This window comes from Talpa occidentalis, unplaced genomic scaffold (genome assembly GCF_014898055.3).
Source record: "Talpa occidentalis isolate TD23 unplaced genomic scaffold, MPIMG_talOcc4v2.1, whole genome shotgun sequence".
NCBI classification, from domain to species: Eukaryota; Metazoa; Chordata; class Mammalia; order Eulipotyphla; family Talpidae; genus Talpa; species Talpa occidentalis.
Window position 1 is genome coordinate 130,403,196 of NW_026555331.1, and position 10,469 is coordinate 130,413,664.

Consider the following 10,469-nt stretch of genomic DNA (forward strand, 5'->3'; position numbering starts at 1 on the left):
GTGCCATGGTGCTGGCCTCAGCTGTGTTTTTCTCTGAAGAGATACATGATAGGCTTTCCAGGATTTCACTTCTTAGAAAAAGCAGCCAGTTTAGATCTCAATCTCCCACACTTCAGTAATAAAGATTTTACAACTTCATATACAAACTAAGAATGCCAGGTAAACCAAGATTTTCTGGCTCATACCTCTGCAGAGGTAAAAATGTCTAACTACCTGAGTTTTTAGTATTTCCAGCATTCAGGCCCAAATCAACAGCACCATTAAAAAAAAAAAAAAGTCTAAGAAGAAAGCTTGATGCTGTTGTTTGATCACAAAATGCACTTACCTCTCTCAAGCAAACAACAGCTTTCATGGCTGAGAGCTGCCTGAACTTCAGGGCACTGACTTAGAGAAAATGGAAAAGAGATTTGAGTATTTTTTGCCTTTTGAGTAAATGCAGTATGTGTTTCCATTTCAACTTAATGTCATTATCTCTGTAACTGAGTTAACAAGCAAAACCTACCAAAGCTAACCAAGCCAGGAAACAAAACTTCTTTCATCAGAGTTTTGAGTTTATTTTTTTTAACAATTTATTTATACAAGAACCAGGGTACAGGCCGGATATGAGGGAGGGTGAGGGGATTCACCAGAGACAGAGCAGAGAACAGAACAGGCAGACTGACTGAAATACCCTGCTGAAGGGAGCAGCGGGTGAGACAGGAGAGGTCTGCTGCGCCATGTGGGTTGGGAGCACCCTGGCAGACAGAGATCGAACTCACGCTGCAGAGGCTGCGGACGGCTTCACAGCACTGTGCTCAACCATCTCTGCCACCAGGGAAGCCCAAAGTTTTGAGTTTATTTATTTATTTATTTATTTATTAAAGATATATTTAGTTATACAAGCACTGGGTACAGTCTGAAGCGAGGAAGGGTGAAAGAATTCACCAGAACCAGAGTGGGAGCAGAACAGGCAGACTGACGAAGTACACTGCTGAGAAGAGCAGTAGGTGGCAGGAGAGGTCTACAGGAGAGGTCTGCGCGCCATGTGGGACTCTCACCGGTGGCTGGGGATCAAACCGGCACTGCAGAGGCTGCAGGCAGCTTCACAGCCCAGCGCTCAACCGCTGCGCCACGCGGGAGGCCCAGTTTTGAGTTTATTGACATAGTAAGGGCCTTGATAACACAAATATATAGTAAGGGTCTTGCAAGTTTTAAGGCACCTGTTAGAATGGAGATAGTCAGATGTACTTCAATTCCATTGGCAGCAAGGAGCATTTGTACTTTTTGTGGAAACTTTCCCAGGTGAACAGCAACATAATGTGTAAGAAATTACTTTTAGTTTTCATCCTTTAAGAAAGCTGAACTCTTTGGAAAAAGAGAATAGAATTTCATTTCCATTAAAAGGTGATTTAAAATTTTCTTTTGTACTTTCTGCATTTGTTTACGAGGATTTTTAAATGTTTACCACTACCATATCTTTTATTAATGCTATCCTGTAGGACTTAAAAGCTATTATTCAATAACATGCTCTATATAAACCTTGAATAAAATTCCCATATAAACATACGGTAGGCTCCAGGAAGGCACATCAAGCATGATTATGTTTACTTTGTTCTTTGGAGTTGGAAGGGACTGGAACAATATTTCAATGGAAACAGAAGAGGCAATGCCCCTATAAAGATGGGTCAACACAACCAGCTGACATTGTTTATCTTCTCACCATTTAAAAAAAAAGAAGACAAACCCAACTTTTTGGGGGCTCTTCTGACCTTGCGTGTTATATTGTTGTTCATTTGGTTTTAGAGCAGCTTGGTTATTTTATTTGAGCATATATCCTATTTATTGAAAGAACTTGCATTAAATTAATTTGTCCGCTCCCCCCAGTCTTTGCTTTCATGGCTCTTGCTGTCTAGGTTTTAAGAACCCATGCCAAACATGAGAGGCCCCAAAGGAATGTGTGCTGGATCTTCTTGAAACATTGCCCCAGATCTTGAGATATTTGCCTCTGAGAAAGCAGCAGGGAGGAGGTAGGTTGGCCCGTGTAGAGGCTCTCATCCTGGGTGCATCTTTCTTTGGAGCGATTGTGTAAAGTAGCAGGGCTTAGAGACAGGTACCAAGTGGAGCAGCTGGTGGAATGTTACTAATTTATGTGAAATAGGCAACTCTTGCAGGCACTTCTTGGATGGCATTTATCCTTCTGGTTTTCATATGATGGTGTTGAAAACACCCTTTTAGGGCTTAAAGGTGGCCTACTTTCTCCTTCAGGACAGCTAGGTCATTGCTTACGAACATTTGCTATTGAGGTGCCTATGCAAGCGGCACCTTATTTTAGTGACCAGTTTTATTCCCTCCAGTGAATAGTTACAGCCGGTGTGAACGCGAATCTCTGAATTCAGTTGGTCTGGCTAACAGGATATATGAGACAATCAGCTCTCTCTAGAAGGCTCTCTTTGGGGTATAGCCCCAGGTAGACAAAGACACCTCGTCAAGCTTGCTTTAGCTGGAAAAGAGCTTCATGAGAAAAAGAATCTCTCTTCTCGTGCTTTTAAAACTGCAATGGTTACTTTAACTGAAATAATTCAGTAAACTGACTGTATTAAACAAAGTGATACACAAGTTAGAAAAAAAGAAATGCCATTCTCTAAGTTTGATTTAATTAAGCATCATCATTCCTAAAATTAAGGATTATGGAGCTCTGTTACGTACACTGGTAAAATTCTCACTCTGAACTCAATATGAAAGTTATTTCTCCCACCAAGAGGAACAGAGAAGGAAGTGTCTCCCCAAAACGTGGGCAGATTTCATCAGACTGAACCATATGAAATTGCTAATGTTATTCTTTTCACCAGGCAAGAGATCTATGTAGTATTATCTAACACAATAGAATCAGCAGCTTTTTCTGTGAGGGGGACTGTAGCCTTCCTCCTTTTTCTCTCTTCCATACTTGAATAAAACTTTCCAGTAGGGGTTAAAACTTGTTCTGCCCTTAGAAGAGAGAAATTGTTTTCTCTCGCCTCAGGGCATACTGTGAGACCTCAGTATTATGCCTGCTGTTTCCTGGAATCTGGCCTCAACTTCCAACTGGCCTCAACTTCTCTACTTACCAAACCTCCTTTGTTCACTGGGCAGAAGAGGAGTGTGCTTTTCTCTACATGTATGAAATGATTTTTTCCATAGGGTGGGTCTAGTTACATTCAGTACTTGTTTCCTAATTTCTTGGATTAAGGAAATCCTTTCGGTATTGTTGGTGATATATATCTGTAACTAAACTGATTATTTCATTTGAGATTTTGTTACCCAATGAATGTAGGGCAAATAAGCATTGTTTCTTACATAATGCTGCAATTTAATGAGTGTCGTACCTGTCTAGGTGTGTTAACTCTTACACTTACATAAGTTTGGGCTTTCCTAGGGGCTGTTTCAGGACATATACATATCACTCAACTACTTTTATATCAGGACTTTCTGTCAATGAAGGTAATAAGTAGCTTGCTCATCTCATCTGAGATTAAACTGAGCACTCATTTCCTGGCATGGGGAAACAAATTCTAATTTCTTCAGGCAAATGTCCAATAAATAGGCCAGTTTATGGTTAGCTCCTCACCTTGAACAATCTTTTTATAGAATCTCCAACATTCAAATGAAGGAAATACCACTATCCAACTCTTCTCAGCTTTTTTATTTTTCACACTACTGTAATTTTGACTGATGGCGTTTTTATTTATTGGAGGTACTGCATTATAAGTTTCATAGGGCTGCTGTAACAAAATACCACCACCTGGGTGGATTAACAACAGAAAGTTATTCTTTCACATGTCTGGAAGTTCTAGAAGTTTAAAATCAAAGTGTTGACAAGGTCGTGTTCTCTCTGGAAGCTTTCAAGAAGGATTCTTCTCCCCTCTGTCTAACTCCTGGTAGTTGCCAATATCCCAGACTTGTAACTGCATCCGTCCAATCTGCCTGCAGCATCACGAGGCATTCTCCCTGTGTGCTGTTCATCAACTTAATGTGATGACATTTGCAAAGACCCTGTTTCTGTATAGGGTGACATTCACAAAGTCAGTATAGGACAACTTAAAGATATGCTTCTTAATAGTTTAAACAAAACTATGAGTCAAACAAATATGCAAATATAAATAATCACCACTACATTCCAAGATGCATCAGTGCCATGTTTATTATTATTTAATAAGATAACTTAGAGTCTTTCATTATGCCATGAGCAGTGGTGAGCATTTGGGACGCAAATAAACCTGAGAGACAGTCTTTCGAGGAGTTCATATTCCAGGGGGAAAGAAATATACACATATAAGTTCCTTGATGCTCTCAGTATTTATTGAGAAACAACCATGACATCACTGAGGATGAAAAGCCAAGTCCAAGTTCTATTATTCATAAAGGAACAATATATAAATAAATAAGCATATTGGAAACTCAGTTCTCTCTCTCCTGTGTAGGGAATAGCCTAGGTTCTTCCTTACTGTGACCAAAGGTGTAGGGACTTCCCCACATACATACATCAAGTCCTTGCATCCCCAGCTAGGTGTCCTGCAGGTGAACTCCTGACTCCATTTACCTATAGTATCAGATCCCACAGGTAAGAACTCAGTCCTTCAAGATGGCTCCCACCCCTCTTTAGATGCCAGTCACAAGTAGAAGCTCCCCTAACTCTACCTAATTTGGCTTCAATGCGGAGGTTCCTACTACTCCCTTTTCAGGTTTGATTAATTTGCAAGAATAGCTTAAAGGCCTGAGGGAAACAATTATATTTACCACTTTATGAAAGGATATGATAAAGTTTACAGATGAAGAGAGACAGGGCAAGCTCTGGGAGGATCCCAGGAGCTTTTGTGCCAGGTTTGGATTTGGGGTGTGTTTTCATAGAACTGGCTGTTCTTGGAACTCCATCCTTTCACAATTTTCGTGAAGGTGCTCTCATGTCAGTATTTCGCGTTATTAACTTCATTTTCCAATCTTCCTTTCTCAAGCAAGGGAGGGACAGGGCTCAAAATTCCCAGCTTCAGATCATGACTTCTTGTTTGTTTGTTTGTTTTTTCTGGAGACCAACCCTTCCAGCCATTCTCTTAGCAAGTAAAAAAATGCTGTGAAGAAATGAAAGTCAGGGCGAAGTGGTACAGGGTCAGAGATTGTTTTTTATTCTGAGTTCTGAGGGAAGCTGGGGCATAGGTCTTGTCAATGTTGGGTGGTCTAGTGGGATAAATGTAGGTACAAAGACCCTGAGGAGACCATGAGGCATATTTATGGATATGCCTCAGGAGGCCTGTGTGACTTCTGGGAATAACCCAGGAAATAATGGAAAGAGGGGGACTGATTGTTTGAGCCCAGAGCAAAGCTATTAGTCTGAGTGCTGTAGAAAGCAGGCCTGCTTTGAGCAGGAGAGTAGCTTGAATTAATTTGGATTCCACTGGGGACTCCCATGGCTGTGGTGGGGGTAATGGACTCTAGTGGGCAATGGGAGGGAAAAGGATCAGGCTTGGGGGACATTTTGACCACAGAGCCAGTGGGATTCAGGTGGAGAAGTTTTGGGAGTAAACATGGTGTGTTGGAGAAGAGGGGTATGAAAGAAGTAATTATGTTGGGTAGCTAGTGGCCAGGAAAGGCCTTCCTGAGAAGGTGACATTTTAACTAATACGTGAATGACCGGAAATGTTCAGTCTTCAGAAGATCCTGGGGAAGATATTTTCAAGTAGAGCAAATGGACATTGGAAAGCCCCAAACCTGGTGTGTTGGAAGAAAAAGAGGAGAACATTGGAAACTAGAAGATTCAAGCCTAAGAGATGTAAATATTAATATACAGAAACCATATTTATATATTTACTTATTTATGTGTTAAATATTCATTCTGACAACATTGTCTTCAGTGCTGAAGCTGCTGGAATGAAGTGTACAGACATGGCCCCTCCTCTTAGTGCAATCATTCTGGTGGAGGACAGGCCTAGTACAGTGGCTGCAAAGTGTAGTGAATGTGGGAAACAGAGCTGGGAATTTTCACCTGACTCAGAGTCAGGGAAGATCTCCTTGTCCAAGAGAAGAAGAGGTATGTGGTTAGCTGTAGAAACAGTCTCCACAAAGGAACAGAGTTTTAAAAGTATGAAGGCATCAAAGAAATCTGCTCTTTTGGGTACAGCTCGGTTGTGAGGAGAGTGGTGAGAAATGATGCTTCAGGGTAGGGCACCAGCAAAGGACAATATTCTATGTGGTTATTAATAACAATGCTTGGTAACTGTGATTTTTGACTTAGAAAAATGTTTACAATGCATCATGTTGAGTAGCAGGCTAGTCTACAGAAATAATACGTAAATAGAAAGTATAGTATGTCACCTACAAAATGGTCATGGGAGAATTGGGTCCTGGAGTAATTGTACAGCTGAAGAGGAAAACCTGGCCTTCTGAGATAAGTATTTTACTTTGAATACTCCAAGAAGCAGCACCAAGATGTGGTAGATGTTTAAGAGATTTGTTGAGTTAAACACTTGTGAGGAATAATGAGGAAGGAGCGAGAGAAACTAGTGCAGATTGGATACCTGTGAAGGAGATGGACTGAGGAGGATTAGAGGTACATATCTTAGCTGTAACACCACTCCAGGGAAGTTTTGACTAGATTAAAATACTGTGATCGATAAGAAATACATATTTGGTCGTTCAGATGGCCAAAATGTATTTCTCATATATATTTGGTCTTATCCAGGCTTCCTATTTCACTTCCCCATGAAAACCTTTGGAAGTTTCTAAAACTGAGAGTGATAAAGGTGTCTCTTGTTATGTGAAAATGAGGTGATTTTTGGAAGTCCTTTAAGGACAAAACCTGGTTGCCAGGAGAACCAACTGCTGGTCTAGAGCATCACCTCACCCACCACATCCTCTGGGGAGAGCTGAGGTGGTGTTGGTTAAATCAATCACCAATGACCAATGAGTTAATCAAATACTTCTGTGTAATGGCACCTCCATACAAACTCACAGAGCGGGGTTCAGAGAGCTTCCAATTGGCAAACGTGTGGGGACACTGGCAGAGTGGAGCCTTTGGAAATGGCACAGAGTTCTGGGTCCCTTCTCCATGCTTTGCCCTATGCTTTCCTCCCTTCTGGTTGTTCCTACATTATACCCTTTTATAACAAAAGAAGATAAAAGTAAACATTAAATAAAATGTTTCTGCATTCAGTGTGCCATGCTGTAAATCCACCCCACCGAGGAGGAGCTCATAGGAACTTCTGATGTAGACAGTCTCTGTCATAAGAATGGGTAACAGCCTGGGCTTCGACTACCATCCGAAACAAGATGGCTTTGGGAGACCAGGTGTAAAGGCAGGACTGGCCACAGTGCGGGTTTTCTGATCCCATGCAGACCGGGTAAAGGAGGAGTCAGAGTCCTCAGTGGTTTTGCAGGTTTTTTATTGGGGTTCACCAGGCATATGGCAGGCAGGGGTGCTGGCTGGGGGGCTGGCAGGCCTCCCAGCCCCCAGCAAGTCTTCACTCTATCTGAGCTCTCTAGCGTTCGTTCTGCTGCTTCTCGGCTTCTCTTTCTGCTTCGGCTTCGGCTTCTACTGCTGCCACTGGCATCCCGTGACGCCGCCCTTAAAAAGCACAGTCTTAGCTCAGCTGAATCCCATCTACCTATGCCCACACCCTATTCCAGGTGCCCGCCATCAGGCATGCATTCAGGACAAGGATCCATCATCTATCCTGATGGCGGAAGGGCAGAAAAGCCTGATATTTTCTTTACCCTACAGTCCACCCCCTCAGGGTTTTCTGCCATATAATCTACATATATACAATTTAGCAAACAAACCATGCAGCCATGGCCCACAAAAGCAAATACATCACAATATAACAAAATACAACAGAACACAAATAAGTCCAGGCAGGGCACCAACCTAGTGCAAAAGACAATTATTGGTACCAGCAGATGAGCTACCAAATCTGCTGCCGAAGGCACTGCTCATGAGGGAGGGGAACCACTCACGGCATCGACTACATCACACCAGGAGCCGTCGGGCTTCCTGGCCTTCTCTGGCTGTAGTCTCGGCTACAAGCCACACACAGCATCCACCCCCAGGATGCACTAGCTCTGGGATTGGCGATTCTATTCTGTTGGGGGTAATCGCCAACCCACAGGGTTTCTGTCTGCAGTCGCTCCAACACTCGGCCTTCATGGCCACCCATGCGACTCGCAGACCCCTGCACTCAGGCCAACCCACTGCACAAGCACATGGGTCGGGGATCCAAACTCTGCATTCGGCTTGGGCTCCACCCCAAGCCACATTCCCCACCCGTCCTCCAAGGACAGGTTCCTCAGCTCCTCACCCTCACTCAAGAATGAGCAGGCATCACCCACAGGTGATTTTACGAGACTCACAGTTCTTCAGCATACTCAGGCTGCTTAATAGCCACTCAGGGCTTCTCAACTTAGCATCAGTACCAGCTTTTGCTTTCTTAGTTGGCTTTTCTCCTCCACCTGGCTGCTGGGCATACACAGGCTGCTTTTGGCCATCTAGGCCCACTGGCCACCCCTAGATTCCCATCTCCTGGGGTTTACAAACAAAACTGTTCCACCCCCAGGGTCCCAAAACATATCAACCTGCATGTCCTCCGCCTTTGGCAGGACCGTCAGTCCATCAGTCCAAGTCCATTGGCCTCTCCCTGCTTCAGCAACGGCCTGCTGCCTCAGGGGTCATTGGCTGGTCCTTTCCGGTGTCATTGGCTGGTCCTTTCCGGTGTCGTTGCCTGGTCCTCTCGGGCGTCTCCTCCATGTGAGGTCTCGTCCCACAACTCCGGACCGTATCCACCTTCTGTGCTGCCATGGTGCCTCCAGCGTCATCACAGGCAAACAGTCTGTTCTCCTTAGTCCCTCCAGGTCTTCGGAGGGCTCCAATACCCGTCCGCATGGATCCTGCCAACTACGCCAATTGTAAAGGCAGGACTGGCCACAGTGCAGGTTTTCTGATCCCATGCAGACCGGGTAAAGGAGGAGTCAGAGTCCTCAGTGGTTTTGCAGGTTTTTTATTGGCCTTCACCAGGCATATGGCAGGCAGGGGTGCTGGCTGGGGGGCTGGCAGGCCTCCCAGCCCCCAGCAAGTCTTCACTCTATCTGAGCTCTCTAGCGTTCGTTCTGCTGCTTCTCGGCTTCGGCTTCTACTGCTGCCACTGGCGTCCCGTGACGCCGCCCTTAAAAGCACAGTCTTAGCTCAGCTGAATCCCATCTACCTATGCCCACACCCTATTCCAGGTGCCCGCCATCAGGCATGCATTCAGGACAAGGATCCATCATCTATCCTGATGGCAGAAGGGCAGAAAAGCCTGATATTTTCTTTACCCTACACCAGGCCATTTACTTGTGCCACCTAAGGCTATCTCTGGAGAAATAGTGTCAGAATTGATAGTTCAGTCCTCTGGTGGTTCAGTCCTCTGGTGGTATCTGAGAATTGTTTCTCTTTTGGTGTAGGAACTTCTGCCCGCCTCCACATCAGATTTTATGATCATGCCCGGTTACAGATTTGTGGAGTGCTGAAGCCCCCACATAAAGAAATCCCCTGTCTCACGTACTGGCCTATTGGTACTCCTGCCATGCCCAGTCATGCCCCATATGAGGCAGCCTGTGGAAAGCCTGCTCTGGATGAATGCAAGGATATACCCCCTCTGGGGGCAGCACTGGCTCAGAAAATCCTGAAAAAAAAAAAAAAGTGCATTTTCATAGATACAGTTGAGACTGCACCTGCATGTCATGAAATAAGAACAGGATGATCAGGGAATTCCTAGTGGGTGGCCTCATTTATCTTTGAAGTAAGAAGCATGACGGCTTAGTTTGTCTAGAATAAGGAAAAAGGCAAGAACAGAATTGGGACAGACTTGCATGATGAAGTTACAGAACAGCAGAAACTGAAAGAAGATAGATTTTTGTGCCACTCATGGTCTCATTGAGAACGTAAACTGTAATGGACTGTGGCAGGTAGTGGTACCAATCAAGTACTTTTATACATTTTTCTCCAGGTAGATGTAGTAAGAGCAGAGCAGGTAGATTTTATGACTGATCCCTTGACTGTTAGTGCCACCCCTGGTTCCCAGATTGCCTCTGTTAAGTCACTAATAATAAGTCATTCATTTAATTAAATACTAAATATGTGTATTTGTTGAGTACTTATGTGCAGGGTGTAAAGATGGTTTCTGACCTCAGGGAATGTGTAAGTAACAGCAACACCTCTGATGCAAAGCAGACAATAAATAATAGGTTGTATAAGAGCGTCATGAATCAATATTGAGGAACTTCAGAAGAGGTAACGGGTACCTGAAAGTTGATGGGGCTGCAGGGAATCGAGAAGGCCTTTATGGAGTTGGCTTTGTGGCTGGAACTGACAGCATAATTGTGACAGATTTGTTATCTTCAATGTCCAATATGGTACTGGATGCTGAATCCCTTCCCCTTTTTAGTTTTCCTATTCAGAGCTGTGGATCTGGGCAGGAGAGTGACCACCTATG